The sequence below is a fragment of the Lynx canadensis genome, chromosome E3 (genome assembly GCF_007474595.2).
Source record: "Lynx canadensis isolate LIC74 chromosome E3, mLynCan4.pri.v2, whole genome shotgun sequence".
NCBI classification, from domain to species: domain Eukaryota; kingdom Metazoa; phylum Chordata; class Mammalia; order Carnivora; family Felidae; genus Lynx; species Lynx canadensis.
Window position 1 is genome coordinate 10,636,869 of NC_044318.1, and position 13,533 is coordinate 10,650,401.

The 13,533-nt window shown below is 54.5% G+C and overlaps 1 protein-coding gene across 2 annotated transcripts in view; it reads left to right on the forward strand.

Annotated features, from left to right (window-relative positions):
* Nucleotides 1-13,533, forward strand: part of SNX29 (sorting nexin 29) — a 501,802-nt gene that overhangs the window by 461,733 nt on the left and 26,536 nt on the right. The window lies entirely within an intron of this gene.

Consider the following 13,533-nt stretch of genomic DNA (forward strand, 5'->3'; position numbering starts at 1 on the left):
GGCTGCTTTTCTCCTACGCTCGTTTGCGTTTCCTGCCTGGCCCCCAGCAGACACTCGGGCGCGCAGTCCTGCCTCTCACCCGCCGCTCAGACGGCCTCTCCATCCAGGCCGGATGGGAGACCGGACCCTGTGTCACCCAAGATGCCTTCGGTTTTTTGCACACTGCTCTCGCGCGTGTTCTGAGAGCTGCCCCACTGCCAAACTTCCGAAAGGTGGTCCCTCTCTGATTTGGGGTGGGCGAGGGGAGGAGGGCAGGGGACTCAAAGCCGGTGCGTAGAACTTGCTCCGTTTTCTTCATAAATCTTCCTTAGAGCCTTTAGGCTTGTGGGGCCCAGCATCCAGCAGGACCCGCTTTGGCACGCACGTCTCCACTTTGTTTGTCTTCTTTCGGGTGTCAGTATTGCTCTGTGTTCTGCAAGGGGCATCCCGACCTCCAAGTAATCTGCCATCTGCTCCGATCTGGGAGCTGAAGAATCGGCTGGTCGGATCTGTTCTCCAAACCTCCCCGCCTCCCACCGCCGTCCCCGCCAGGGCCGGCAGCAGGCCGAATCAGAAAGCCGGGCGGCGGGAAGCAGACCGTTTCTTTCCCATTTTGAACTCTGTGTGTCAGATGGGGACCGGAGTCTGCCCACCCCCACCGCCCCAAGATGCTGAGCAGGGGAAGAGCAGCCCCCTCTGGCCCCCTCCTCGGGAGCCCCGTGTCATTTGCACCCCCCAGCATTTCAGGGAAAGGTGGGCGCCAAGACGTGACGCGTGGCAGATGCTAGCAGACGCCGCGGGGACGTCAGGTGCTCTTTTGAAAGTGCGTTAATGAGGGAGGCTTGGATTCCAAGAACTCATCCTGCGGAACTGGACCGCACATTGGTGAAGGCTCACATGATTTCTTGTGCTGGCATTTAGCGCATTATTAAAATGTTTACTGCAGAGCAATTCATCCTGGGGAACTGCATCACGGTTGGCTGTTTGTGAAGGGGAGGGAAAAGTTACAGGGGTGAGGGCTGGAGTAATGTAGGTCACAGCACCAATTCCCAACTGAATTTTCAGCAAAAAGTGTGGCCGATGTTTGCCCCTCTCACCACCCCCCTCCTCTGCTGCACTTGCTCTGAAAGCTTGTTGAATGTATTTTTTGCCGAAATAGGAGCTGCCATTTCTCCCAGTGAGCAGGGGTGTAGCCTGGGGATGAAATGCCCCCCGCTGCTCACCACGAAAGGATCACCTGAATCCCAAGCTGAGACCTTTCACTTTGCAAGTTGCTGCTGATAGAAATTACTTAGCTCCCTCCTAGGGACTTTTAACTCACACTGCTTCTCTGGATGAGCCTGAACCGTCCAGGCTCCAGAGTCCTCACCGTGGCCCAGGTGCCACAGAGGAGTGCAGACCCGATTTGACAGATCTCAAATGTGTGGCCAGACCTGGGAGACTGGTTAGGTGTGGACAGTGTTTAAAGTAAAACATGAAGGTGAGTGACTTTTGGTGGGATGGTTATACCCCACATTGGCACCTTTCCAACTACCCAGTTGGGCTTCCTTGATTTCCATCAGCTGCCAGGCCCTCAAAGGCAGATGGGTCTGAGGTCCCTCTAGCCAAACAGAAAGGGTGGGGAGTGTGGCGTCTGAGGTTCCCCAGCTCTCCTACTAAGGTGGAGGATGGCCTCAGGCAAGGGTCTGGCCTCTGTGTCTCGTGTCGTGAGGTGTACAACAGGAAGAACAGTGGCAGGACCACCGATCTGTCGGGGGTGAAGTGAGCTCACGTGAGAGAGCCCAGTACAGTGTCTTGTCTGAGATGTCCGCTCGTGAGGAACAGGAGGAGAGAATCCTTATAAAAACCCCACGGACATTTCTGGGTGTCTCTTCATCCAGCCACATATGCATCCATCCCTACAAGTGAGATACTGGAGGCCCAGGAAGTTTAAATGATTTGCCCAAGATCATTCTGAATTATTCCCGTCCCCCTACTAGGGATCCCGCACTCTAGACAGTAACTCAGGGCCCGCCTCAGGGAAAGGGGCTGCAGGAGCTGAGCTCTGGCTTTCCGGGTGCCCGAGAGGTCGGCCTGGGCCCGTGGACATTGTTCTTCCCACGGGAAGGCACCCCCAATCCTTGGAAGCCCACCACCAGAGGCTCCTCCCCGGCGACCTACCGCCCTGTCACCTGGAGACAGGAAGTATAAAATGCCACCCAATCACCTCCAGCCAAGCCTGGCTATTTCTTTTTCTTTTTTTTTTTTTTTTCCTCAAGTTTATTTATTTTGAAGGGGAGGGAGGAACAGAGAGAGAGAGGAAGACAGAGAATCTCGACGCAAGGCTCAATCCCACAACCGTGAGATCATGATCTGAGCGGAAACCAAGAGTCGGATGCTCAGCCGACTGAGGGACCCAGGCGCCCCCAACCAGGCTGTTTCTGGGGCTGCTGCTAGGGTACGTGGAGGCAGTGCCGCCCCCAGGGTGCTGGCCCTCCAGACCCCAGGGCTCCAGCCCAAGGAGAGGGGAACGAGTCCCTCTGTTTGAAAGTGACAAGGACAACAGCTACTCTTGTCTAACATTCAGAGAGCCTTCATGTCCCCAGGCTTCCTACCCTCAGTACTTAGGGTCTGACTGCCATCTCTTTCTGTTTGGTGGGGAATGGGGAGAGGTCAGCTCCACAGAGGGAGGGACAAGAGCAGGGAGGAGGAGGATGGTGTGACTGTAACGAGTGCCAGAAAAAGTGGGGGACTCTGGGACACGTCCAGGACAGAAACTCTGCTGACTGGACACATGGAAAGTACCCCTCAAAGGAGCCTACATTCAGCAGACGTCTTTCCCATCTGGTTTATCGTAGAGCGCAAAACAGAAAGAAGATTTAAAAAAAAAAAAAAAAACAACACTTTCTGCTTTGATGGAGTAGGGGAGTGGAAAAATAGACAAACACATCCACTGCCAAATAATAAGGTCTTTGAAGAAAGTTCATGCAGAGTCAGAGGCTAGAGAGTCATACAGTGGTATTTTCCAGCAGATGGTCAGGAAAGGCCTCTGTCAGGGAAAGATCTTGCAAATTTCTGGGGGAAGGGTGTGCAGTTAGAGGGAACAGTAAGTACGGAGGCCCTGGGGCGGGAGCAAGCTGAGTGTGTCAGAGTAAGGCCAGGGTGGCCAGATCACAGATCATCTGGAGCCTTGAAATCCATAACAATGACTTTGGGCTTTATTCTCAGTTTGTTGGGAAGCCCCTGAAGGGCTTGGGGGAGGGCTGTGATAAGGATCTGGTTTGCATTTTTAAAACTTCACTCTGGATATGGATAGAGAATGAAATTGGAGAGGAGCAGGTGGGGCGGCTTTTGTAGGGTGTGCGCAGGAGGAGTTGGCATCTTGGCAGAGGTGATGAGAAGGGCAGGTGAGCAGTGAGTGGACCCCGTTGTGTTTGAGGACCGGCTGTCCAGGTGGGGAGAAGTGACGATGCACCCAGCATGTTGCCAGGCCGGGCAGATGCAGCAACGCCCCCACGTCCGCTCACTGGGGACAGTCTCGGTATTCAAGTCAACAGACATGATTGAGCACCAACTGTGTCCAGGCTCTTGGGTTAGCAGAGAGGTTGGCAGGGCTACTAAACCGATGACTAAGATGTGGACCTGGCACCGGGGGCCCACATACATAGGGGGCTTGATATCATCGGGCCATGTGTCTTTCATCCATTCACTAGGAACTTGCAGAGTGCCTCGTTACGTGTCACACTGCCGGGTTCGGGTCCCAGCTCTGCCATGGACAGGCCGTGTGGTCTTGAGCAAGTCACTGAAGCTCTCCCGGGCCTCAGTGTCTTCATCTGTACAATGGACATATTCGTAGCATCCGCCTCGCGGGGGGCCACGCGGGTTCCACGAGCGCACGTATGTCAGGCTCGTCAAACAGCCCTTTGCACGTAGTAAGCACGTATGTGTGTCACTATTTTTACCAGCAGAAAGGAAGCACGGGGGAAGGAGAGTCTGGGGAGCAGACGTTTTGGAGGAAGTGATAAACTTAAGGTATTAAAAAAAAATGAAACACTACAGAACGAGAGGAGATTGAGAAGTAAACATCACTGCCGAGTATTATGCCCCCACCCCCCGTGACCGCCGTGAAGCCGCTTATGTAACGTTGTAGAAACTGTTAATCCTTTGTATGTCCAAGCCAGATCCTACACCGCATTCCGTAGTTTGCCTTTTTAATTTAATAAAGCTGGCTCATTCCTTGTGAAAGCCACGCAGCATCCAGTGCAGGGGCTGTTTTGTCATTTATTTCACCATTGCTCTACTGGAAGATGGAAGAGATTTCCAGATTTTTCTCCCTCAAACAGTGCTGGCAGGAACGCTGCAGTAGAGCTACATTTTGGCAGATAGGTAGGGAGGATTGATCTTTCTTTAGAAGCCAGTCTGGCTCAGAGGGCAGGTGCATTTAAAAATTTTGACAGATGTCACTAAACCCCACCCCCTTGTACCAATCTGATATGCAGAATTTCAATAGGCGTCAAGAGGGGAGACGGGAAGGCTGGGACCTGGGAGTGTGCAGGTCTCGAGAGAGTTTCTGTCCTGGTCTCCAGAAGGGTTGCCCGTGCAGGCCTTTGGGCTCAGGTCTGTGTTTTAGGAGGAACACAGTGGCAGCTGGGGGAGAGTGGAGCGGTGGGGGGTGGCGGGGTGCTTTCGCGGTAACCCAGAGAAATGGTGGGGATGGGCCTGAACCAGATGATGCCAAGTGTTTGAGGCCGAATGTCTGGGCAAATGATGGTCAAGGGGACAGAAGAGAAGCTGGTTTGGGAGCAGACAAGGTGAAAACAAGGCATTGGGTTTAGAAGCTGGTCTTGGGTACTGAATGTGAGTTGGGAGCCAGGTAAGGAGGGATGAGCGTCTCCAAGGAGTGCGTGTGCCGAGCTTCACATGAGCTGGAAATGCCCTCCTGGCGCTCCTCAGGAAACGTACCTGTTCACATCCCAAGAAAAATCCGTCAAGAGATGGGGGCAAGCATTGCATTTCTCTCGTGGAAATTAAAGGGCAGCGATCACCATTCGTGGTTTGAAGGAATCTACACCAAGGAGGCAAAAGGGAGATTCCCGACACACGGACATGGTTAAGGGTGACATTTCCAGGAACCAGGGCAGGAATTCAGAGGCGAGAAATGGTCACGGTCTCATCGGTCAGTCTTGCTTTTAGCTGCCACCGCGTCTTTGGCGCATGTTTGTGGTTGTGTCTGCGGCAAACAATGAGTCCTTCTTGCAAATGAAATAAATGCTAATCGGCTTAGGTGCATAGTATGCTTGATGTGAATGGTATTCCTAGAAATAAGTTTTGGAAGCGCAGTAAGTCCTTACTTTGATTTTGACCCACAGTTCCGTGCGATGCTGTCCACTTTGGCAGGAGATCCGTGCACCGCGCTGTTAGGGGAACAGTCCCCGGTTACGCGTGCAGGGGTCATCCGTTGTTCGGGGCTCGCTCGGCTGCGGGTCTTGGCAAATACCTCCAAACTTCCTGTTTCTTCTTTCAGAGGTAAATCTTTTTAGATCTCCAGAGTAATAACGGTACGAAGAATATTGGGAATATTTGAAGAATAAGTTGTGACTTGGGCAGTTGCCAAGAATGTCCCGGAACCCTGCTTCGTGGCTCTGGCACCCCGGAGAGTCCTCTCTTGCAGGAATGGGGAGACACTCCTTGCTTGGGATCCGGTCTCCTGAGACAAGCTTGGCACCGGTAAACCATGGAGGGTGGGGAAAGAAAAGGGAGAGGAGAGGAGGAGAGGGCTGAGTTTAGTAGCGGGGCCAGGGCAGGCCCCGTGGAGCCAGCAAAGCAGCAGGACGGGGAGGCAGGACCCTGGGAGGAAGCTGGGGCGGGGTCGCGAGGGCAGGGTGTCTCCCGAAGCAGCTGTCCTCCGCATGCGAGAGCTGCGAAGTTAGCACCGAGTCCCCGAGCAGGAAGATCAGCCAGCTGGCCGCCGCCTCCGCCGCCACCTTGGCTGACGACTCTCAGAGCAGGTGGCTCAGCACAACCACGGTGGCGCCCCTGTCACCCTCGCTGGGGAGAACGCGGTGAACAGGTCATCCAGAGCAGCACAGGGGAGGCAGCACCTTCACCGGCCGCAGCCTGCCTGTCACGCCTCCGGGCAGGGACGGGCTTTGGGGTGTGGCACCTTTGCCAGGCAGGCCTGTCTCTGCAGGAGCCGGCTTCTGGACCTGGCAGCTGTGTCCAGCCTGGTTTTGCACAAGGGAGCAGCGTATTCTATGCAGGGCACTTGACACAGTTCATAGCTTCTGCCTGGAAGTTCAGTGGCTGCGGCCCCCTCCGCAGAGTGTGTGCCCTTTGGTCCTGGAGCAACTTGGCGGCCGTTGGGGCTTGCAGAACCTTTGACCCGTTTTCTGACACGCTGGTGCTTTGTTGGGACACACCGGGGGTCAAGCACTAACGTGCCCCCTGCCCACCCCACCCCCCCCAGTTCACAGGGGACCTTGAGCAGGCCGGTATGGAGGGGAAGCTCGTACCCACGGCGGCTGTGGTCACTGTTCCTTAGCCTCCACATCTTGCCACGTCGTTCCTAACCAGGTGTGCGATCCGTAGGAGGAGGCAGTGCGCCTCCCGGCCGGACACCCTTACCTGGGACATAAATGCCCCGGTGGGACGTCCCCTCCTGACTTGCTTCTGTGATCTCACAGCCTCTTGCTTAGTGAAGCCTCGCACCTTCCCCGCATCCGGGAGCAAGAGAGCAAACGTCCCCAGGTCCACCCCTGTCAGCTGGGGCATGGCGGCAAGTACAGGTGCCTGTCGGGCCAGGCAGGTCATGTATAAGCGAGTAACGCCACTGACGTGTGACCTCAGGGAGGGGTGTGGATACTGTGGGAGAGGGTCGGCCACTGCCCTCCCCGTTAGTTTCCTGTACGTGGATCTGCAGGTGGCCAGACTTTCTGTTTCTCCACATGGCAGAAACCTACATGTCCATAAAAAATCTGGTTTGAAAATTAGGCGTCCGCTGATTTGTGTGTGGGCTGCGTGTGGCCCCTGGCATATCGCAGGGCTTGCCAGACAAACGGGATATGTGTTAGATGAATCTGCTCAGCACACGAAGAAATGCAGGGTAGGGTGGAAGGAGGCGGCAACGCCCTCCATCCCAGGGGACGATGACCACTGGATACCGACCAGGGTAACTGACAACCAGCCCTCAAGACACAGCACTGCCCGCGGTCCTGACCGAGGTCCCCCCAGCACTGGGCCTGACAAGCTGTGGGTCATCGGAACGGTCCACAGGCAGGAGATGTCTGCTCAGCATCCAAGCGCAGCCTGTCTGCCCTGCGCTCTCCCTGTGTGGCAGCTTCTGGATCCCCAGAGCGGGCTCGGTGCCCGGCCAAATGTCCGTCTCTTGCGGGCAGAGCACCTGCCCGAGCTCTCTCCGTCTTCTCTGTGGCACTTCTTCCTGTTCCTTGCCGTGTTTCGGTGCCTCTTGGTGGCACTTGTTTACCTACAGGGAAGGAACACAGCCAGTCATGATGTGGTTTTCCTTCTAGAAGCTCTCCAAGAACCGTGCCGTGGGTCCATGGAGGGCAGTTGTGTCTGTTCCAGGGAATTGGTCACAAGTTACCGGGGTTGAAAAGGAAGCGTGGTATTTTCACCTATGAAGTTCAAGAAACCACTCCCATTCACAAGTAAAACTTGCCTTGACGGGTTGCGCACAGAGCAGCCACAGTGGGCCCTTCTGTTTCTGTTGACCCCCAGGTTCTCAACTGGGAGCTCTGTCACCTTCCTCCCAGCCCCAGGGACAGTTGGCAGTGAATGGAGACAGTTTTGATTGTCACAACAACGGGAGGGGGGCATGCTACTAGAATCCAGCGGGGCGGAGGCCAGGGATGCTGCTGAACGTCCTACAGTGCACAGGAAGGCCTCTCACAACAGAGAGTTTTCTGACCCAAGGTATCAGGAGTCCCAGCGGTGAGAACCCCGGTCTTGTTCAAGAAGCTGGTCTGTCATTGACTCTCATAAAACCGCCTGCAAACCTGTGTGGCCCCATGGCCGAGAAGGAACCAGGTGTGAGGCCGCGAGCTCTTCTGACGTTAAGTGCTCACATCTCCCCCTGGAAGTCGGCGTTCCCGTGCCCTGCTGCCCAGCGAGGAAGCGGAGCCTCCCACGGCGAAGGGGCCTGGCCGTGGGACGGGAACTCGCAGCTGGCACGGGGTGGGGTGGGGAGCTCAGGCTGAGTTCACGTGGCTGTCCAGCCTCTGTGGCCATTGTGTCCAAATGAAACAGAGTGTTGGTAAATAGCTTCATGGGCGGTGATTTCGAAGCTCCCGGTTGTAGGTCTTAGCATCCCTGGGAAGGGAAGCCTGGACTCCGTCGCACCTGCCTGTGGCCAAGCCGCCTCTCCTCTGCAGGGTGTCCAGTGTGGGGCTCACGTCTCTGGCTTTAAACCTGCCCCACCCCCCCCACCCCCCGCCCGTGGCCTCTGAGTGCACACATCTCATTAGTACAGTGCCACTGGTTGGTGCTGCCCAAGGTCCAACCCATCTCCCCCTACTTGGGGTTACTTCCCAAAGTGGGTGTTGCAGAGAGGCCTGGAGGTTGGGGCTGAGAGGGGTAAAGCACTAAGGGGGGGTTTTGACCCAGGTCAGAGAAGTGGGTGTAGCTACCTTACCCACACACGCTCTCCAGCCATCTCCTTCCTCCCTGTCTGCTCCTGCCCCGTGGCCTCTTCCCGTCCTTGTGAATCTCATATACCTGCGATGTTTTCTTGGGACTGGAAAAGAGAGCCACGTGCTGTTTTGGCCCCAGGAATGCCATCCTTTGCGCAGTCAGTGGCTTAGCCAGCGTCACTCAGAGGATAAAGCAGGTCACGGCCTACTGAGGGAAAACACAATTCCTTGTTTTCATTTCTCTTTTTTTTTTTTTTTTAATTTTTCTTTTTTCAACGTTTACTTATTTTTGGGACAGAGAGAGACAGAGCATGAATGGGGGAGGGGCAGAGAGAGAGGGAGACACAGAATCGGAAACAGGCTCCAGGCTCTGAGCCATCAGCCCAGAGCCTGATGCGGGGCTCGAACTCCCGGACCTCGAGATCGTGACCTGGCTGAAGTCGGACGCTTAACCGACTGCGCCACCCAGGCGCCCCTTCATTTCTCTTTTTTACACATGGGAACTTGCTGTGACAGAGCTGTGGATGTTTTTCTCACTAGCTTGTCCTGGGAAGGCAGGTTGAGAAATTACTAATGCACCAGGAAACAAGCCATGCCGTCGGGGTTTGGGATGCAGCTCGTTTTGTGAGTTTGACGTTGAAGGGATGAGCAGAGTGGCATCACCGTTCAGAGAAAGGGCTGTGCAGTCCCACAGGCCTGGGTTTCGAGGCCAGGCTGTTTACCGGCCCAGTCATCTTGAATGAGGCCTTTGAGGGACTCTGTGCCTTGATGTCCCCATCTGTAAACGGGGACTGGTAACAGGCCCTCCTCCCTCAAAAGGCTGATTCAGAGATTTAACAAGTCTCTCCCCCAGTGATGAACACCAGGTGCAAAGTAGGCCCGTGGCTGTGGCCGCAGGAATGACAGCCACCGCTTGGGCTGCTGGCTGAGTACACGCAGCTCCTATCTGCGTTCTTAGAACCAGTGCACGCCTTGGAGCGCTGGGGCTTTCAGAGGAACACCCAGCAAGCACATTCACTGAGGACTTTGGGGGGATGTGAGTTTTGATGTGTCTCCCCACCACTGTTCCTGCCTTTCTCTCCAAATATCGTCCATTTGATCTGAGAAGGCGATGCTCTGTGATCTCATCTCCACGAAGATGGCCTCCTTGTGGCCAAGCCCGCCCTTGCTGAAACCAGGCTGTAAAGTACGAGGCTCCCCCCAGACAGCAGACCTTTTCACCCCCCGTCAGTGGTTCTGTTTGATGGGTGGATTTCCTTGTGGTAGATACGGCAAAGCTCAGCTTGGAGTTTCTCCCGGCTGTGCAACAGCAGTGTGGTACGTAACCCAGAGAGCAAGACCTTGGATGAGTCAGACCCGGGTTCAAACGTCAGCTGTACCACCGGGCTTGGGTCCTGGACCGCTCTGTGCCTCAGTTTCCCCATCTGTAAAATGGGGCCAGTACCACAGGCCTCACGGGTTTGGCAAGAGGATTAAATGTGGCGTCACCCAGTAGGAGCTTCTCCAAAGGGCTTCAACTGTGGTCACATTTCAGGTAACCCTTTGTTCAGACTTTCCAGTCTCAGAACGAGTCGAGTTGGCAGCTTGTCTTGTATTACAGTTGCTTGTCCTACTTCCTGTCTTTTATTTTTAAACGTCGGAGCATCTGAAAATTCAGTCTGGAGCGAGGGAAGCAGATGAGGTTATTTTGGGCACAATAACCCCCGTCCTATTTTGGGGTTAGTAGAGAAGTGACAGTAATAAAAGCTCTCTGGTCCCAAGGAGGCGAGGCACACAGGAAGTTGCTGGCCCTCTGCCAACCAGGTGGCCTCTTCCCACAAAATGCGATCGAGCCGCCGTCACTTGCCGCTCGGTGGGCCGGTTTCCGCCCGGGAGGCCGGCCGGTCGTGGCCTCGTCTGCCTCCAGGTCTGGGGATCGGCTGGCTGTCTGCTGGTCCAGGATGGCCTCGGCTGGGAATGATGAGGCAGCCGGGGCCCTCGGGCTGGCCAGGTATGCGTGGCAGAGCGAGAGCGTGAAAGGCCCACCCCCTGTAGCACTTTCCAAGCTCTGACTGTGTCACGTTCGCTAACTTTCCCCTTGGCCCCGGCGTTCCCCAGGTAGAGACCAGAGTCAGAGTGGGAGGGCCCTGCAAAGTCACAGGGCAGAGGACGAGGCAGTGAGTGGTGGAAAATTGGGGCCAATTTCACTACTAGCACAGACAAGTAACTTGTTTTAGGGAGGAGAGGGGAGTGTGGGAGATGGCGCACGAGGGTGGTCTCTAGGGTGAGTGAGATTTCACTGAGGGAGAAGGTAGAGGGAAGCCAGGGATGACCGCCCCAGCACTGGGGCTCACTCCACTGTGCTCCAGAAAGGGCCACACGAGGGCCTTCAATGTACCTACCAGAGTCCTGCTTGCCTTGACGTGGCCAAAAGAAAAATGAAATTAACACGCAGTAAAAGGAGCTTTTTTGGCTTGGAGTCGAGGTCTGTAAACTTGAATGCACGTGTAGTCAGTTGAGTATCCACACCATCACACTCAGGATACGGGACAGTTGTGTCACCCACCAGTACGCTCTCATGCTGTCCCTTTACGGTCGCACACTCTCCCCAGCCCTAACCCTGGCAACCGCTGATCTGTTCCATCGCTGTGGTTTTGTCTCCCGAGGACGTCCTCTGCGTGGAATCCACAGTGCCCTCTGGAGACCGGCTTCTCTCACTCGCCACCGTTCTTTGCGATGCACGCGAGTTGGGTGTACCTGAGGTTCGGTCCTCTGCTGGCTGAGGAGCATTCCAGTGTGTGGAGAGACCACCGTGGAGCCATTCGCAAGGCGCCTGCGTTGTTTCCGGTTGTTGACAGTTTTGAGCGAATACAAACACTCGTGTGCTTTTTATGTGGACTAAAATGCTCATGTCTTTAGGGTAAATACCTCAGCGGGGGATGGCTGGGTCATGTGGTAAGTGCACGAAAACGGCCAGCCCGTGTTCCCGCGTGGCGTAGGGTTTCAGGCGCCGCGCACCGGGGGTGGAGATCTCGCCATTTCCCTCCTGATACCGAGCATCTTTTCATGTGCTGATTTTTCTTCAGCCTCTTTCCTCTGGGAAAGGTCTATTCATGTCTTGTCCCCATTTTTAAAAATTAGGTGGTGTTTCTTTTCCTGTTGTGTTTTGATGGTCCTTCTATATTCTCTGTGTAAGTGCTTCGTCGGAAGGTCATTTGCACGTATTTTCTCCAGTCTGTAGCTTTTCTTTTCCTATTTCTGAACAGTGTCTTGTTTGTGACAAGACTCGCTAATTTTGATGAAATCCAGACCTCGGTTTTTTTTTATCATGCTTTCGGTGTCCTGAGAACTCTTTGATTAAACCAGGGTCACAAAGACTCTTCTCTCAGGTTTCCTTCTAAAAATTTTACAATATGACGCTTAGATCTGTGATTGCTTTTGCGTTAACTTCTCTGTAAGGTGTGAGGATGTGGTCAGGTTGACATACTCCCGACGACTGCTCTCGTGCCCAGAGCCAAGTGGAGGGGACCCAGAGAGGAAAAGGACCACTGTTCTTCTTTTAATGGTTATTTGTTTTTGAGAGAGACACACACACACAGAGTGTGCAAGCAGGGGAGGGGCAGAGAGAGAGGGAGACGCCGAATCCGAAGCAGGCTCCAGGCTCTGAGCCGTCAGCACAGAGCCCGATGCGGGGCTTGAACCCATGAACCAGGAGATCATGAGCTGAGCTAAAGTCAGACACTCAACCGACTGAAACACCCAGGCGTCCCAGGCCCAAGCTCTTCTGATGCAAGAGGAAAGTTTCCTCCTGTGTGAGTTTCCTGTGGCCACTGAAACTGAACACCACAAACTCAGGAATTTATTCTCTTAGAGTCCTGGAGGTCGGAAGTCCAAGATCATTGTGAAGTCAAGGTGTCAGCAGGGCTGGCTCCTCCCCAGGGCTCCAGGGCAGAATCTGTTTCCTTGCCCCTTCCAGCTTCTAGAACCACCGCACTGCGTCCTCCTTTTGTCCGGGGATGACCACTTCTGTCGGCTGCGCTGAGACTCTGCTCTCGTGCCTCCCTCATTTACAGGCCCTTATGACCAACCTGGGTGCAGCAGAAAATCTGAGATCACCTCTTCCTCTCCAGGCCTTAAATGAATCACATCTGCAAAGTCCCTCTTGTCATATGAACAACAGCGATGAGGACGTGGCCGCCTCGGGGGAGCCCTGGTTCCTCTTACCACACCCTCTGTCAGAGTTCTGGGCATGCAAGGACAGCTGCAGACCGAGGCACGACAGAACCGAGAAAAGCAAGAGAAACACAGGCTCCCTTTCCCCACCACACCCAGCATTCAGGGGCACGTTCCTGCCCTTTGAGCCAGAAACAGAGGGCTCACCTGGAGGCCTGTGTGTGCCCCGTGCCATTTCCAGATGTCGGGCTGACTCGAGTCCAGGCTGGACGGTCCTTGAGGGAAACGGTGGTAAACTCGCTGCAGCTTCGATGGTACCTCAAATTCTGGTCGTCTCCCCCCAGTCCACCTGCCATTATTTCCTTTCCAGAGCCCATCAGTAGCTGCCTCATGTACTCTGTACGTTTTCGTAGCTACATTTGGTGGCATTTACTCCATCTTACCCAGATCTGGAATCTCCAGTGTCTTCTCCACCAAAGGTTGTGCGACAGTTGTGCATGAGGAGAAGGGATATGCTTTGTGAACATGCGTTATGTCAGGGAGTGAACGCTCAGTAACGGGGATATTACTATTATGGTGGTCAGCATTTATTGAGCACTTTGTGACTGCCGGATTTATCTCATTAGTTTTTATAGTTTTCCCTATGAGAGTGATTACCATGTTTTGGCCCATTTTACAGATTAAGAAACTGAGGCTCAAAGAGGCTAATGAACTTGGCCAAAGATCCATACTGAGTGAGTGATGGTGCCTGTATCTCACACCAGATCAGTGTGAC